General features: G+C 41.2%; 1 pseudogene; it reads left to right on the top strand.

The window, feature by feature from the left end:
* Window positions 1–10,755: 10,755 nt before the first annotated feature.
* Window positions 10,756–15,020, top strand: LOC148732281 (uncharacterized; annotated as a pseudogene).
* The last annotated feature ends 604 nt before the right edge of the window (window positions 15,021–15,624 follow it).

The raw sequence follows: 15,624 nt of genomic DNA, 5'->3' as shown, positions 1-15,624 counted from the left end.
TGGCTAAACACAAGCTGTGGATTCGCAAGTCCGCTTGTTCGCTTTCTTATTTCTTCAGCAAATCCAAAACTTTCCGCAACCGGAAGTACGACCGTGACGTCAAGCACGTCTGCACCTTCCTTCATTTCCTCCCTCAGTACCCGTCCCTCCCGTTTGGCTAAAACCGCGTACATTCGACCCAGGACCTCCGCTGTCGCTTGAATGTCACATGTGTACATAGCTGCCATGAAGCGCACCGGGTGAAGCAAAAAAGCGCAGACATCAGCTGTCCAGGAAATGGTCCGAACCTATCAAGTCTTTGCGATGGAGCAATTTTCGAACTTCTACCCTCAGAATCTGTTGAAAATTTCTTTGGATCATCGTTCTTTTCACAGCTCATTTCGTTAATTTTGCTTACATGTTTGCGTGCTTCGTTTTCGTTAATATTCCTGTCAACATTTCAATCTTCATTCTTCGATACATGCTCCTGCCCTAAATTATTTCCCCTACTCATTCCTGTGGTAGCAACTGTGTTTAAACCTGGATCCAGTGAAGTCCAATCTTCTACGACAAAGCAGACTCCCATCAAGGGTTCCTTGCAGAGCGGACCAGCTAATGTTGCAAGCTGAAAACCACTAACGATACTATTATCATGTTCGCGGTAACTGCTTTCTGGTAACGAAGTGTTTCCTGTAGCGACCGGAAAATATGTAAGAGGTTATTGCAGTCGCAGTTTTGACATTGTAAGAGTGTTTTGTTTTGTCCATGTTTAGTTGCTTTTCCTTGCCGTTACACTGGAACTTTAAAACTTACTTTTCGCTTGTGAAAATCAACAGCAACAAAATTGTAAAACAACTAATATATGAACACTTAAAGGCGTTGCATACATATTTCTCAACCATAGAGACCATCTACAAATTATCTCTCTTTACTAAGCAAATTACAAGCATACACCTTCTTGCGGGCGAGAAACGACGAATCACGATTACTTATGTTGATAATCAAAATTAAAGGCTTACAAATTGCTTTGTTTGGATTACAAAGGAAATCAACGCCAACAAGAAAATATTTCAAACACCTTCTAAGATAAAGAGGGAGAAAATAGATTATAAAAGCAACAATCAATCAAAAAATCGAACGTACCTAACAGACCCGAACTTTGTCACATAGACGGCCGTTGATAGCCTGGTATTCTATTCAGTAAAACATTGCTGCCAATCCTACGAGGGCCAAATGCCCAGATATCATCTGCAGCTCCATCCCAAATGGTCCCTGCCTCTTTAAAAGCAGCGCAGAGCTCTTGATAGAGGCCTTTCAACGATTCTCTGGTGGGAAGTTTAACTTGACCTACCAGCTGCCTCCGCTCTGCTAAGCTCGTGGCTGATGACACCGTCACTAAGATGTTTATCAAATCACTTTTCTTCTCAAGTAACTGCGTAACATCGTCTGGCTATGGTAAAGCCCTCACTTGGACACTACAGAGTTTGTTTGCCGTCTTGATTTCAATGATTCCTCTGTCTTTATCCAAGACATTTTTATCGCTTTCCTCTCCTTCGGTATCGATTTGTTTCGGCTGGGTCGAGTTTGTTTCGCTGATAATAGCTTCGTTCACCCTGTCAACAGTAGGAGGAACAGCGACGGTTTCTCGGAACGGAACAATAGGCGCTGATACATTGAGTTTAATGCCAGCAAAGAGCTTCTCTAGATCATCAATATAACGCTGAAGATGGACTTCTCCTGCGCCCAGGATTACGTGCTCACCTAAAGGAAACAAATAAGTAACAGTTGGTTGAATAAGTTCCATCATGCATCTTGACTTGTCTGCTCCCTGTGGCTTGGTCGTGTTTTACAGATTTTACCTGACGTAACGGCGTTCAAGCACAAAGAAACGACACTTTAATACAGCAACAGATGATATAAAAACCACTAATGGGCCACACAAAGCTGGTCTTAATAATATGGGGGGTCTGGTCCGGCTTTTAATGGTTGTGACACATAATTGGCCCTTAAGTGGGAGATACGTGAGCCCAATGGTTAGCAAGCTTGGCTCCGATCGATGTTAGATGTAAAGGGCCTCTATACTCCTGACATTAAGAAAATTTACCAGTTTCCTCGACTAAAGTCTCAACACAAGGATCCGCCTGGTTAAGAAGTCTCATTCCCCTGGCTAGCGCGGGCATGTCGGCCGGGTGGACCGGTTCCACTGCCACACGTACAATGGGACGAGTCTCGATTGGAAGAGCAGTGAAGGGTGGACAGGCAGCAGTGCTAGAGACTGTGGCAGACTTGAGCACGTGACTCTCAAGGCCGCCAATCCCCAACACATTCCCGGCCGTGACAGAGTCCAGGGCTTCGAGTTCTCGTCCCATAAGCAAATAAAGGTCTTGCACAGTGAATGCAACCACATGTTGAATTGTACCTCGATCTACAGATTTCGCCACTGCAAGTCCCTCGTTTGTCTCTTCTTTGTTAGCGCTTAAAAGGCGACAGGTAAAAAAGAGAGAAACAAAATCATTACAAATCTAACAGAAAGGAAGTAACAGATGACTTTATACAAAGACAACAGAACAACTACTTAGATTCTAACGCGGAGAAAGTTCTGTACTTTACGACGCCATAGAGCAAGATAGGGAGTCTGAGTCCAGTAAGCTTCTTTGAACACAAACTTTAATTACTTAAGAGGCAGGTTACCTTTAGAGCTAACGATATAACAACAACATGACAACGACTAACTTATCTCAATATTCACTCATGTAACTCGAGAACTAGATTGGAATGTACGAAGTGATTACATAATCAGTCCAGAAAGTTTCATAACATTCGAGGGTTACATAATCTTTAAGAGTTACATAAGAAAGATCAGCTGATCGACATTCAAGAACGATCTCGTCGAAGAAAAGGAAATGTTGACTTCCGAAAGGTTCTAAATATCATAACATCTTTCTCTTTTTCTATTTTTTTTTAACTATAACTCAATGTCAAACTTTTTAGGTGGCTTGATCAATCGTCCATGTCGTGTCCTTATCTCAGTTATAGTAGCTTCTTGAGGTGGTCTTGCACTCAGCTCTGTTGTTTGAGGTGTTGGGGGTAGTTGAGATCCAGGAGGGGACGTGGATGTTTCTACTTGAGAACTAGCTGGAGGGGGGTGTTTCTGTTCCTGCAGATTGTCTAGAACAGTCAGGTCATCTTCGTCCATTTTGAAGGGGGTTTCTTGAAGTGGTTCCATGGTAGAACGCAACTGCTTCCGATTACGCCTGTAGAATCTACCATTGACTTCAACTTTGTAACTGCGAGATGCGACTTTAGAAGAAACAACTGCTTTTGACCACTTTGTTTCTCCAGGCATTTTCATGCGCATTATGTCACCTGATTTGAGTTCTGAGAGTTGCTTAGCATGCTGGTCGAAATGTTTCGCTTGCTTGACACAATCCCTTTTGAGAAGATCACTAACTGTTTGGTCAGTATAGAGTAAAGATTCTGAGAAGAGTAGAAGTGTCTTAGTTCGGCGACCAAAAAGTCGTTGGCATGGAGACTTACCTGTCGCAGCAGTGGGGGTGTTATGGTGATCCAATAAACCAAGATATGGATCGGATTGGGACAGAAGAGCTTTCTTCATTAAAGTCTTGCAGGTTTTGACTGCACTTTCGGCCATCCCATTAGCTTGTGGATAGTGTGGTGACGTAGTGACGTGAGTGAACTTCCATGTTGCTGAAAAAACCTTCGGAACTCTGAGAATGTATACTGAGGACCATTGTCAGAAGCTACCTAATCGGGTACCCCATTTCGCGAAAAATGCATCTTCAGCTTGTGAATGATTGTCTGGGACGAAGTGTCGGCAAGATGATCCAGCTCGTTAAGGTTGCTGTAGTAATCAACTAATACAAGGTAGTTTCGGTTCTTGAAGGTAAACAAATCTGTTCCAACTCGTTGCCATGGCCTGTAAGGAACTGGGTGAGGCTGAAGAGGTTCGCTGGCTTGTTCAGGTCTCACGCTTTGGCATATAGAGCATTTATCAATACGATTCTTGAGTTGTGCAGACATTCTTGGCCAGAAGAAAACCTCTCTGGCCCTTCGAAGGCATGCTTGGAGTCCCTGATGAGACTTGTGTGTTTCCTCTATCATATCACGGCGAAGGCTCTCTGGGACAACGATCTTCGTTCCTTTAAAAACTAGGCTATTTTGGAGCGTCATTTCATCTCGGTATATGAAGAAAGGCTGTGCGCTTGAAGGTAACATGGAAGTTTTTGTAGGCAAGCCACCGCGTATAACTTGTAACAACGCCTGTAAAGATTCATCCTTAGCCGTTTCCACTTGAAACTTGGCAAGTGTCGACTCTGATATCGACAAGTCTTCAACAAAGTTGACAGTTTCTAGATCTTTATAGCAGGATGAGGTGCTGGCATTTGGTATCTTTGACTGCCTAGGTAGAACGCGAGAGAGTGCGTCAGCAATATACATCTCTTTGCCTGGCTTTTAAGTGAGATTCAGGTCAAATCTTTGAAGACGAAGCATCATACGCTGTAATCTCTTAGAAGCTGTATTGATTGGCTTCCTCTGTATAGCAATCAGAGGCTTGTGATCTGTTTCGACTGTGACGAGCTTGCCATAAATGTAATTTTCGAAGGGCTCACAAGAGAACACAACAGCTAGGAGCTCCTTCTCAATTTGAGCGTAATTTTGCTCTGTCGACGTCAGTGCTCTGTTAGCGTAGTGAACTGGCTGTCCTTCTTGAAGTAGAGTTGCACCAATGCCATATTGTGAGGTATCGCACTGTAAAGTGACATTCTTGCTCACGTCAAAGTACTGTGGGACTGGGGCTTCAGTGATGAGCTCTTTCATCTCCTTGAAGGTTTTATCTTGAGGGTGTTGCCAATGCCATTCTATTTCCTTCTTTTCCAACTGTTTTAAGGGCTGTGATGCTGTAGACAGATGTTGGCAGAGTTTCGCCAGATACTGCACCATTCCTAAGAACGTTCTGAGTTCTGCGAGATTGGTGGGCACTGAGTAGTCCACTACAGCCTGTACCTTTGACGGGTCAGGTTTTAGACCTTCCGCTGTAAGGAGGTGTCCTATGAAAGGGACTTGTGACTGTCGAAGTTTCAACTTCTCGCTGTTGAGAGTGAGGCTTCTTTCTCTTGCGCGATTGAGGAAAGCCTTGAGATTCTGATCAAGGTTGGCAATTGCAGCTTCATTAGAGTCTCCAAAACCGCAAACTAGGAAATCATCGGTGTGACTTCAACACCTGTGAGTCCTTCTACTAGCTCGTGCATTCGTTGTTGCTATACTTCCGGGGCTGAGTTTATTCCGAATGGCATTCTGAGCCATCGATAGCGACCAAAAGGTGTGTTCATGGTTGTGAAGTAACTACTCTTTTCGTCAAGTTGTACCTGCCAGATTCCACATTTGGCATCTAACACGCTAAAGACGTTAGCACCATTAAGGCGAGTAGCTACTTCCTCGATAGTTGGAAGTGGATAATGCGAGCGTTGCACTGCGCGGTTGAGATCTCAAGGATCCAGACATACTCTTATTTTCCCTTATATTTCTTCACTATAACAAGGCTAGAGACCCATGATGTCGGCTCAATTACCTTGGCGAGAATACCACTCTTCACCATGGTATCCAGCTCTAACTTGAGGGTATCTCGAAGTGGGACTGGTACTTTACGAGGCGGATTTACAACCGCGCGGAAACCTTCGTCCACTTGAGTGGAGCAGGTTCCTTCAAGGCATCCAATTCCAGTAAAGATATCGGTAAATTCATATAGGTTTGGATCACTTCTAACATTTGACGAGACGTCAATTCTTTCGTCGTGAGTCGCGTTTACGTCAGCATCTAAGATTTTGACCAGGTTCATCTTTTCACACGTCGTTCGACAGAGGAGTGGTGTCAAATCCTCCTTCACAATGTGATAAAGAACTCCATATTTTCTTCCCTTCTGTTCAGTAAGTAGGCGGATTTGACCAAGTGGTCAGACTACAGTCTTGCTGTGCATGATGAGCCTTGTAAACGACTGTTCAAGGTTTTTACACTGTTTGTCTCCTGTAGCTCGGATGTAGGCACTTTTGAGGAGGATGTTACATGAAGCACCTGTATCAATCTGAAGTTGTACTTCGGCATTATTATTAAGGCACGCTGTCACATAAGCTGATGTGGGGGAGGGTTTGTGGCTGTAGATTTCACAATCTTGTAAGTGATTGACAGAGCGAGAGTCGCATTTTTTTGCAAAGTGTCCTTCTTTGCCACATTTGGAGCATTTCTTGCCAACAGCTGGACAAGCTAACTTTTTCATCTCGTGAACAGTACCACAAAACTTGCATTCTCGGGTGTATAAATTGTTGGGGTTACCAAACTTTTTCATCTTGGCTTACACGGACGAGTCCACTTCTTACCTGAGGCGTGTTTATGCGGTGTTGTATCCTCAGTCTGGGTCTTAGGCGGTTTCGTTTTCTTGGCCTTTACCCTATTCACATTAGCTTCTTCAGTTGTCATGTCTAATGCGCGTATATCAGTTAACTCTTGTATTCGCAAAATATCCAAGGCGATATCCAAAGTGACATCTTTCTTCTCTAAAAGTTTCTTGCGTAATCGATCATTCTTGACCCCAAGGATGAGGCGGTCCCTTATCAAGCTGTCTCTTAGGTTCATGAACCCACAGTGTTGAGAAAGGCGCATCAGTGCTGTGCAATATTGATCGACACTTTCTCCTGGTTCTTGCTCTCTCTTGCTGAAGAGGCATCGTTCATACATCTGATTTCGTTGCGGCAGACAACGAGATTCAAATTTAGCCAGGACGTCATCAATATTGTCAGCGCTTTCGTCTTCAGCTAAGGTAAAGGTGTCAAACAGTTGGACTCCTTCCCTTCCAACGATGTTAAGAAAATGGGCAACACGGACTGGGCCGTCCTTTTGACTGTTTCCAGCCGCCCGTTCATAGATTTGCCATGCTCTCTTAAAGTGTAACCAGTTATCGCCTCTACGTGACCTGTCTTCGAGATTAAGAGGTTGTGGAGGTTTGGCTAGCGGTACTGTGGTGGTAAAGATCGGTGCAGCAGCCGATAAACCAGAAGATTGCTGACTACCAGAGGTAGAGGCCATGACCGAAATAAAATAGACTTCCACAAACAACAACAAAGCTGGTGGATGTTACTCACCTCCTGACACCAAGTTTTGTCCTTTACGACGCCAGAGAGCAAGATAGCGAGTCTGAGTCCAGTAAGCTTCTTTGAAAACATGCTTTAATTATTTGAGAGGCAGGTTACCTTTAGAGCTAACGATCTAACAACAACATGACAACAACTAACTTATCTCAATGTCCACTCGTGTAACTCGAGAGCTAGATTGGAATGTACGAAGTGATTACACAATCAGTCCAGAAAGTTACATAACATTTCAGGGTTACATACCCTTTAAGAGTTACATAAGAAAGATCAGCTGATCGACATTCAAAAACGATCTTGTCGAAGAAAAGCAAATGTTGACTTCCGGAAGGTTCTACATATCATAACAGAGAATAAACCGCAATTGACTGACATTGCATCCAAACGGAGAAACAAGACATGCCAAAGATCCCCAGATAAGGTCAGCAGCCCTGCGAGTCAGTGGCCTGCACTCTTTAAATACTTTATAAACAACTGTTTACAAGAATGAACGTATTTTGAACTAGGACCATTATCTTACGTTTTCTAGCCTGTAAAAACTGAAAGATGGAGTGAATTGCTTTTGGCGAAAGAATCACTCGGCAATATTTAAAAAGTTATGCAGAAGGAAAAATGAGATAAACGTGTGTTTAAAAATTTCATTCAAGAGAGAAAAGGAAAGTGTCAAAGGAAAAAATTACGGGTTCTTTTGAACTAACACATATTTATTAAAATTCAGTCCAAAGAGTTATTTGTTGTCGAACTTGTTAAAGGTTACTTTGAATATTTTTGTACACCTTTTGAAGAGCCGGGCAGGTGTTGCATGAGTAAATTTTCGACATAAATCAAGTAGTTGAACGATTGTTCACTTGAAAGAACATAAGCAACAACCTCGTCAGCAGTTGAGTTACTAAGTTACACCTAACAAGTTGTACAGATCCAAGCCAATAGACAAGAGGGTAGTTTCTCATTGATGAATTGTTTCAAGTTAGTTAGTTCCCTTCCGAAACCTACTCTAACACTGAAAATACCAGGGAGGCCAGGCTTCTTACTGTATACTCAAGCCTCTCCAGTCATAAATGAAAACCACTGCTTGATAGTAGGCGAGGCTCTGGCAGAGCAGGAAAAAAAACTAAGAAACGCTCAGTTGAAAGGATGGCTCTCTTGCGAAACAACGTTTAGGATACAATGAAATATATGAAGTTCATATATTTTGAACTGCGGTATTAAATACGTATGATGCACGATCCTCGCAGTAAATAGCGCTATTTAAGCAATAGCGAAAATCAGACCTAAAAAAAAATCAGGCCTGTACGGGACTCGAACCACTGACCTCTGCGACTAGTGCAGCGCTCTACCAATTCAGCTAACAAGCCAACTGGGAGCAGGCCGTTAAGTTGATTCGTAATGAACCCGTGAAAGTGATAAATAGGATACAATGAAATATATGAAGTTCATATATTTTGAACTACGGTATCTACTACCGCAGTTCAAAATAAACGAACTTCATATATTTCATTGTATCCTATTTATCACTTTCACGGGTTTATTACGAATCAACTTAACGGCCTGCTCTCAGTTGGCTTGTTAGCTGAATTGGTAGAGCGCTGCACTAGTATCGCAAAGGTCAGTGGTTCGAGTCCCGTACAGGCTTGATTTTTATCAGGTCTGATTTTCGCTATTGCTTAAATAGCGCTATTTACTGCGTGGATCGTGCATCATACGAAACAACGTTTTTAAAATTCGACAGCAATATGAACAACTTCGTGTTTTTCAGAGTCACCAGGATGTCTCTTAAGATGAATTATGTAGAGCAGATCTTTCGCAGGGTAGCTTGCCTTGTTTCGAACACGTATGACCTGGGATAAGATGGAAAACGGTTCATTATCTACCTAATAACTGCATATTTAATTTATTTATGAAAAAAATTTTCAAATGGGAACAAAGCTTTTAGACATCTGCGTCAGATCATAGACATCTGAATCCCCAAGAAAAGGAGACAAAGTATAATTTAAGAGACAAATCAAGCCATTGCTTCAAAGTTGATAAGACCGCTTTGGAGATTCCTAATAATGGGTGAATCATCTAATTTTAAGTACAGGGCAGTGTTGGGAAACTAGAATTTTGTACATGTTTAATTATTTTTCACTTGTTACTACTTTGTAACGTTTCACTTTGTCACATAGATACGTAATTTTTATCGTAAGAAGTGATAAAGACTACTTTAATTACAACAACTCGAACCTACAAAACCGCCTCGATTTTAGGCCCTAGGAATAGAGAGACTGAGGTACGCGGAGGCTTGATACATGCTGTCTGCTGTATATCCTCTCAGTTTGGAGATAATTAATCTTTTCATTTAACTCCTATGAATGATCACGACAGAATTTCTTCTTACAATAATAGTACAAAATCAGACAGACAAGTGACGAGAATTAAGTAAAATATCAATTAGGGGGATTATTGGCTGATCCTAAAACAAAATTCTCCAAATTGACATCATGGCAATTATATGGTGGACAGTTAGGAGAATTACTGATGAGATCTTGGGAGCGAAAGGGTTAAGGGTATAGCGCATGCGCAAACCTAGTGGAACCGATAAGTCCTTTGAATTCAAATGTAAAGACAAAGGTAATAAGCGATGAACAATGCTTTCAACTTTTTCAAAAGTGGAAAAGTATTTTTGGGAAAACGGGACTGTACGCGACTGTGTAACGGGACTGTGCGCAAATTCCACTTCTCCCAGCCATTATGAGAACTAATTTTTAATCCAGTACTTTGCATGTGGGTGCACTGATAACATAACGAAACTTGTTTACACATGTTGTACTTGTTCTGCGAGTCTTTGTAACATGATGGAAGCTGTTTTTATATTTTAAAACCATGTTAACACCAGGTGCTGGACGAAACTGGCGGGGGGGGGGAACCTCACTTTGATTGAAGATAGAGGTGAATACATAATTTTGGTCTCCAAGATCGAATCAGGAGTTTGCGCGAACCCGAAAAATGTGAAAACGTCAATTTGATACTTAACCGCGCTGAACGAGCAAGCAAACAAACAAATTAATTGGGGAATTGTCTCTAGCTCTCGCTTACGGCTCCGTGAATACCTAGTTTTAGTATAATTTCAGAGCTGAGCAAAGAGTTTCCGGCAATGTGATTCGTCGAGCGGTTCCTTATATGATGCTATCTAAACCGCTCCGCGCGGTTTATATAAAATGTTAAACTAAAATGTTAATAAATGTTACTAAAATGTTATGATTTTAGAAATTTCTCAGTTGTTCATCTCTGGAATTATACTAAATTAATTATTCGCCTCAAGTTCGGTGAATATTGTCGAATAATCCCCGAGACGAAGTCGAGGGGATTATTCAACCACATTCACCTCGCCTTCGGCGAATAATTAAATATAAACAACATAAATAGCTATTTTACAAATTTATGACTTAAGAAAAGAACCCATGCATGAGATAGCTGCCAAGAACCCCATGAGATCACAAAAGGTAGCCTGGTAAGAAATTGTCCATGCAGCAACCAGTTTCTGGTAATTTATTGTCGTGTAGAAACAACCCGTTAAACTATTCAGTTCAACGAGGGGATAAAATCTTCATAAATCTTGCAAAGTATTTGTTTGATAATTTTGACGAACTGAAAGTCCACAATTTTAACAAGTGACAGTCAATGGACAAGTGACTGTAACCTCTGAAAGCCTGAAACATAACTTGGTGAATATTTGAAACCAAATAACTAAGGTGAGTAAAGTAGCCAAACTTAAGACGACATGGAAAATGCATTTTTTTTTTCACAAATTCGTTTTCTTTCTGTATTTCTCAAAATGTGAAGTAACGGAGGATCTTTCTTAAGTTCAACAATAGATAACTTTACTGTTTAGCAAGGTAACAGCTTCGTCCAACGTTTCAATGCTGTTATATCGATCTGTACACAATTCAAAGACACGATTGGTAAACTTATCACAGACTGCGTATTTCACCATGCAATTGAAATGCTACTAAAATTTCAGACAGCTTTTTGTCATTTTAATCCCAAAATTTGCCACTGATAACTACATTTTATAAAACGCATTTGACCTGAAATTTTTCCCCTCTTTTTCCATGGATAGCGATGGAATGCCTTTATATTCTCATCCTGGTGATTTCAGGTAAGGTGTTGTGTATTTTAGATGTAAAAATGAATCAAAGACAGTGATCTTCATAGACCAAGGAGAATTCAAGTATTACTTGAGGATTTTTAAAGTTACTTTGTTTAGCTACCTTCAAAACTATTATAGCTTCACTGCACTGAGACACTGCTTTACCTCGCTCGTGGTTCACCCTTGGCCATGGCCGGTTAGACATATCCAGTAGAGGCTGTCCAAAGATTGCATCTTGTCCACGCCGAAATAAAAGAGAAAATCTTTAACGAGAACTACAGTAATCATGGGTGGAAACACAGGATTCTTATCTTTGACATATTTTCAAACTTGTTCATTTAGTTTTTCATTTAGAATATGTCATATGAATTTGAAAGATTTGCTCTTCTTTCAGGAACAACAGCTAAGAAAGAAAGTCCCAGAGAAATCCATATCTCAGGGCAAGCTTCAAAAGCCGCAACTAAACAAGTCCAGTTAAAACGGGACTTTCTATATGGACAGCAATCCCTGGCCGGCCCAGTACCTGTGTACGTTCAGCCCGTAACGAGATGGAACAGCCAATTTATGCGACAGGAAAGAGGTGACAACCGTGGATTTGTGGCGCAACTGACATCAAGGCCTGCTGTTCAGTCCATTCCATCTCTTCCTTCCGTAAATTCGAGTTTTAAAGAAAATCAGTTCAACAGGAGTGCTGAAAAAATGCAACCTCGGGAAACAAAGAAACCTGTTCTGCCTCATATTATTTATTCAACAAAAGGTAGTGAAAATGCTTTGTTGCGTGAATTGAATAACGGTGTAGTCTAGAGGAACTAAATCAGTTCCTTACGACTAACTTAGTAATGCTCTTCTTTATCTTTCGAGGAAATTTGGGTGGAAAAAAAAAGAGGGCGATATTTTTAATGAAACTGAAAATAAGTTTCCAATTGTATGAAATGAACGTTTGTTTATAGTTAAATTGAGACTGAAAAAAATGAGATGAAATCTGGTTTAAGTCGTCACTAACGGAACCCAAACAAGTGTTCTGCTCCTGAGACAAGATGTCCGCTGGAACAGATTTAGTCAATCAGTTGTACAATACTTCGGCTAATCCCCAAATTAACAAAGTAAGTAACCACCAGCATCGAAAATCTGGCCCTGGACAAATGGAAAAGATCTTTAATTATTGAAAAAAAAAATGCTTTGGGATTAAAGAATGTAGTCTTAAAATTTTATAATCGCTTCAAAGAGAAGCTACTATTTTATGTCCACCTAAATTGCAGGTTTTATGTAAAAGTGGGGGTTAATTTTGGTGTCCACATGTGCCTATAAATGATAGAGGAGTTCACTGTTTAAAGGTTTATTTTACGCTATGTATGGGGAAAACAGATTAGGACTTGTGCCAGCGTCCGCTTTCGAAGGTGTATCTGCTTAATATGGTGTCCACTCTAGCTTTCACAGAAAAGTAGTTCAGAGTTACTCGAAAAGATAAAACCAAATTTTCGTAGATGAGATCTTTGGTTGACAGGTAGAAAGGCCTTTGGAATTTCGCGTCTTTTTTTCCCAAAATATAAAAGTCATTTTTAATCTTGTAGGAGAGAGTCATGACGAGAAGGTTAATCATTTCCAGAAGAAAAGCTCCACTACCAAACAAAGGCAAAATCGTCACCAGTTGACGTCAGCGAGTGACCAAAGCTCGCCTGGGAATGGAGGTGGAGGTCTTGGCTCTATATTGAAAGGAGCGAACGTTAAAGGTGCTGTTGTAGAGAAAGGAATTGAAGTGATGGGGAAGCTAATGGATAAACAGTTACAGATCATCGACGAAGCACAAGAGAAGGCTGAAAATTTCCTAAAGAAGGAGGTTTGATACCTTTATCTCATTTCACCCCATTCCTTTACCAATTTGAGATGGATTAAAATGGGCTGGGGAGGCCTTAATCGACGGAGGGGGCTCCTTCATCGACGGTGGGGACTTCCTTCATTTTCCCTTTATTTAGGAAGAAGATCTTTTTGGTACCTAGCCGTCTCTCAAGATATTGAGCGATCTAGGTTTCATTTTATTTCATTTTCAGAGTTTTCCCTATCTCAAATATATGTTGTGTTGATAAATATATATAAACTCTCCGCTTTTCAAGTCAGAGAGCCCTTTGGGTCTGTCATGAGTGAAAAAAGAGGATTGAAAAGAATGCCTGTTATATGACTCTCGAACAAACCTAATTCCTTTCGTGCTTCGTAGTCAGGCAGATCGTATCAAAATATTTTGCGCACTTTCCGAGCTTGCATTCTCGTCACTTTTTCGTCGGCCTCCTCTCGGAATTTTTTCAGGATCACTTCTAAGTTCATTAATTTTCAATTCTCAATTTTCATTGGTTCTCAAAAAGCTGACATCGACAAGAGTAACTGTGTTGTGAACCTCTCCAAGAAACCACTTTTACCACAGGGACAATTTCTCTCGGAGAAAGGCCCTAAATTTGCCCCAACGCCAACTAACATACCTCATAAGAACATCTTGGCTGAAATTGAAGCTGCCATCCGCCACTGCCTGATGATTCCAAAGATGCAGTTAGAACAAGTTCTGCTGCCATTCTTCATAGGGCACGACTACCGGCCCACAATAATGTTTCCAAAGAAGAAAGAAAAGCCTTAAACAACCTTAAGAAAGACCAGTCCAGAGTCGTAATGATGGCCGACAAGGGGAATTGTTTTGTTGTCATGGATAGATCTGACTATGACAACAAGATGGAAACCTTACTCAACGACAGATCCACCTATGAAGTAGTTTCCACATCTGCTTTCCGCCGAATTGAACGTGAACTGAACGCTATGCTTCTTTCCCTAAAGAGACAGCTAAAGATAGACCAACCAACATACCGCAAACTTCACTCAACTGACGGCACACCACCAGCGATTCGCGGTTCTGTTAAGCACCATAAAGAAGGGAACCCGCTGAGGCCCATCGTCACCTGTATTGGCTCAGAGCTATACAACACGTCCAAATTTCTAACGGATATCCTTTCTCCGCTTCAGAATCGTATCTGTTACCAACTCCTTGCAGTTTTCCAAAGAATTATCTGATATCGAGATTTATGATCATGAAGTTTTGGTCTCTTTTGATGTTGTGTCACTGTTCACCGCAATCCCTGTAGGTAAAGCGTGCATGTACACAAAAAATACACTTGAACAAGATGCCACTCTTTCTTCAAGGACAAATTTGGACATTGATGACATCACTACACTTCTTCAATTCACCTTGTCCAACAACTATTTTGCATTCAATGACAGAATTTACAAACAAGTCCATGGCTGTGCGATGAGCAGTCCTATCAGCCCCGTTGTGGCCAATCTTTGCACGGAGAAGATCGAAGAGTTCGCAATCAATAATTCATCTGTTCCCCCCAAAATTTGGAAAAGGTGCGGGGACGATAGTTTTTGCATCATTAGAAAGAACGATGTTTCAGCCTCCCATGACACTTTAAATTCAATTGACACAAACAAACATCTCGTTTACCATCGAGACCGAATGTAATGGAAAGATCTCTTTTCTCGACACTCTGGTCTCCCGGAGAAATGGAGTCATCGTTGTTGATGTTTGCAGAAAGCCCACTCATACAGACAGATATTTAGATTTTAATTCCCATCACGACAGACAACACAAGGTCAGCACAGCATCAACTCTCCTGCACAGGGTTCTAAATCTACCCAATTCCCCCGAACGAAAAAAGCAGGAACTTAATTAGGTCCATGCAGCTTAGGAGTCGAACGGCTGTCCATCCAAGTTTATCAAAAACACAGAGGCTAGAAAAACTCGATCCACCACATCAATTGTATCCCCAGAGGAACTTGTTGGAATGTTTTTCAAGATGGTTGAACCAACCGAGTCACGCAAGTCTTTCGTTTCTCTACCTTACATCAAAGGAGTAACTGAACCTTTGACACGCGTCCTCAGAAAACATGATGTCGTAGTGGTAAACAAACCATTTACCACTCTACAACAACAGTTCCCAGCGCCGAAATTCCGACCTTCGATGGAATCGCAGACCAATGTTAAGTATAAAATTCCCTGTGCAAATTGTTCGTGGTGTTACATTGGGGAAACCAGTGGAGCTCTCAATAGCCGAACAAAAAAACATTTGAGAAATATCAAAACTGCGGCCAAAGGTTCTAGAATTGCTAATCACGCCTTGTCCAACAACCACGCCATTGATTTTTAAAACGCGTCAATTATTGACAAAGGCACCTTTAGAAACAGAAAAACATTAGAAGCATGGCATACCAGAGTGACACCTAACGCAGATAACAATTCTTGCCCGTTACCTGGACAATACAGCATTCTTTTTAACAAATATTCATAATCATTTACATTCTCATTATTTCGCAGTT

Source organism: Stylophora pistillata, chromosome 4 (genome assembly GCF_964205215.1).
Source record: "Stylophora pistillata chromosome 4, jaStyPist1.2, whole genome shotgun sequence".
Taxonomy (NCBI): domain Eukaryota; kingdom Metazoa; phylum Cnidaria; class Anthozoa; order Scleractinia; family Pocilloporidae; genus Stylophora; species Stylophora pistillata.
Note: the sequence above shows the minus strand (reverse complement) of the source record. Positions and strands in the feature narration are given on the sequence as shown.